Genomic DNA, 2,244 nt, shown 5'->3' with positions numbered 1-2,244 from the left:
CTTCTCCTGAAGGCCATGGGAAGCCCCTGAGGACCAAGAGGTTTGGGTTTCTCCTGAAGGCCATGGGAAGCCCCTGAAAGGGTTAACGCAGGAGAATGGTGTAAGCAGATTTATGGTTTTAGAAGACTGTTCTGATCATTTTCTGGAGGATGGATGTTGGGTCAAGGCTGCAAGCGGGGATGGATATCAGGCAGGAAACCACAGCAGTAGTCTGCTTGGAGCCAGGGAGGGCCCCAGTGAACTCCGGGCAGAGGGCACGGAGGGATCGAGTCCGTATGTCAGAGAAGCAAGACCTGGTGCTGTCCTAGACAGAGGGGCCGAGGGGACAGGCAGGCATTAAGGATGGCATCCACGTTTCTAACTTGGGCAACCACCTGAATTGGGTAGTTGGAGGCAAAGGCCGGGTGAGGGGGAGGCAGTGGGGGAAATAATTTCAGAGGTGTTGGAGATACCTGTGAGGCATCCGGGAGAAATGTCTGCAGAGCCGACGGGTCAGCAGGTCAGGAGCCCAGGAGGAACATCTGGAAGGCAGGCAAAGATTTCAGAATCATCACGCAAGTAGCATCTAAAGCAGAAAAGTGTCACTAGTTACGGCTTAGAGACCTGAGCAGAGCACAGGGTGCGGGAGCGAGCAGAACCAAGTTAGAATCCCGGCATCTTAATCTCCCTCAACCATCCTCCCCTCGATGTCCAACAGAAGGAAGAGCACTTGTCCCACAGTGTCATCATGCCGACGAAGCCCCCCAAGGTGGACAGTGCACACCACGACCGCGTAAGCTTCTCAAGAAACTCCACGGGGCTGGGGGCTCCGTCTGTTTTCAGTGTTGGAACAGGGCCTCGAATATAGCGGGCACTCAATAAAAAAACTGCAGAATAAGTGAGCAGGATACCCCTTGACCCAGTAATTCCTGAAATCCTTTTCTCCCTTGGCTTCCACAGTGGGTGATATTCCAACCACTTTTGTACTATCTTTACCCATTTCTCCGTGTTAGATGCGTTATGGAGGCCCAGCCCCTCGTCCTGCCTTTCTGTGACGTATCAGTGGCCACACCCCCTCTGGCTCCCGTGATCTCCTTTGTCCAGGATGAATCATGATCTGGAACTCCTATTCCTCACCCACATTTTCGTCTACACTCACTGTGCATTTCTAGTCCTGTGTCTTACTGGATTGTGAAGCAAATGGATAAAGATGAACTCGTCATTTTACACTTACTCCCCTTTCTTCCTATCCCTTTCTGCCAAACGACCCGTTTTCGTTGAACAAGTATTTACCGTGATCCTACGGCGTCCAGGCACCGTTCTAGACCCTGGAATGCCGTGGTGAACCAGACAAGGTCCCTGCCCTCGTGGGGTCTGGCGTTCCAGGGGCTTCTAGGCCAGAGACACAGTCGTTTATGCCACCTAAAATGTGGTCCACACACCAGCACCATCAGCCTCTCCCAGGAGCTTGGTAAAAATGCCAATTCTCCAGCAGCGTCCCAGACCCACTGAGTCAGACTGTGGAGGAGGGGCCTGGCAGTTGGTACCTGCCAAGCCCTCCAGGAGACACAGGTGGGCTATGATTTCATCTTGGACTCCCCTCTTTCCATACCTACGAACTCTGGAAACTCCTCCTTTGGCCCTCTCCAACCCCATCTGAGTCCAGAACCTTCTCACCCCGTGCTTGGATTGCTTGGAAAATCTCTGATAAATCTGCTTTCTGGTTCCAACTGGTAAAGCTAATGCTGTTGGATGAAGTACTTTTCTCAAATCCTGCTTTCCCTGACGACAATGATCGAAAACTTACCGTGAATTTTTAAATCATCTATTAAAGGAAATGATAGCGCCTCTTGACTTCCGAGCTATGTTATTCCCTCGGGCTTCTGTAACAAAGTACCCCAGATTGGGTGGCTTCGAGCAGAACTTCGTTCTCTTGCAGTCGGAGGTCAGAAGTCTGAAGCGAAGGTGCCGGCAGGTGGCTTCCTTCTGTGGGCTCAGGGATCGCCTGCACCCCTCCCCCCCAGCATCCGGTGATAGCAGGCAGTCCTTGTGTCCCTTGCTTTGTAGATGCATCACCACAATCTCTGCCTCCCTCTCCACGTGGCTTCTCCCTGCTTTGGTCTCTTCACGTGGCCCTGTTCTTATAGGGACACCACTCATATTGAATCGGGGGGTGGGAAGGGAGCTGTTCTATTCCAGTATGACCTCACCTTAACTAATTACATCTGCAACGATCCTATTTCCAATAAGGTCCCATTCTGAGCT

General features: G+C 52.0%; 1 long non-coding RNA gene across 1 annotated transcript in view; it reads right to left on the bottom strand.

Moving 5' to 3' along the window:
* The window catches only part of LOC110584529, a 3,250-nt gene extending 1,452 nt beyond the window's left edge, over positions 1–1,798 (bottom strand). Inside the window, exons 1-2 of the long non-coding RNA XR_002480579.1 lie at positions 1,787–1,798; positions 453–521 (exon numbers count right to left, since the gene is read on the bottom strand). This is a non-coding gene — a long non-coding RNA (uncharacterized LOC110584529). The remainder of the gene's footprint in view (positions 1–452; positions 522–1,786) is intronic.
* Between the last annotated feature and the right edge of the window lie 446 nt (positions 1,799–2,244).

Source organism: Neomonachus schauinslandi, chromosome 15 (genome assembly GCF_002201575.2).
Source record: "Neomonachus schauinslandi chromosome 15, ASM220157v2, whole genome shotgun sequence".
Classification (NCBI taxonomy): domain Eukaryota; kingdom Metazoa; phylum Chordata; class Mammalia; order Carnivora; family Phocidae; genus Neomonachus; species Neomonachus schauinslandi.
The sequence above is the reverse complement of the archived record's forward strand: the minus strand, read 5'-3'. Positions and strand labels throughout refer to the sequence as shown.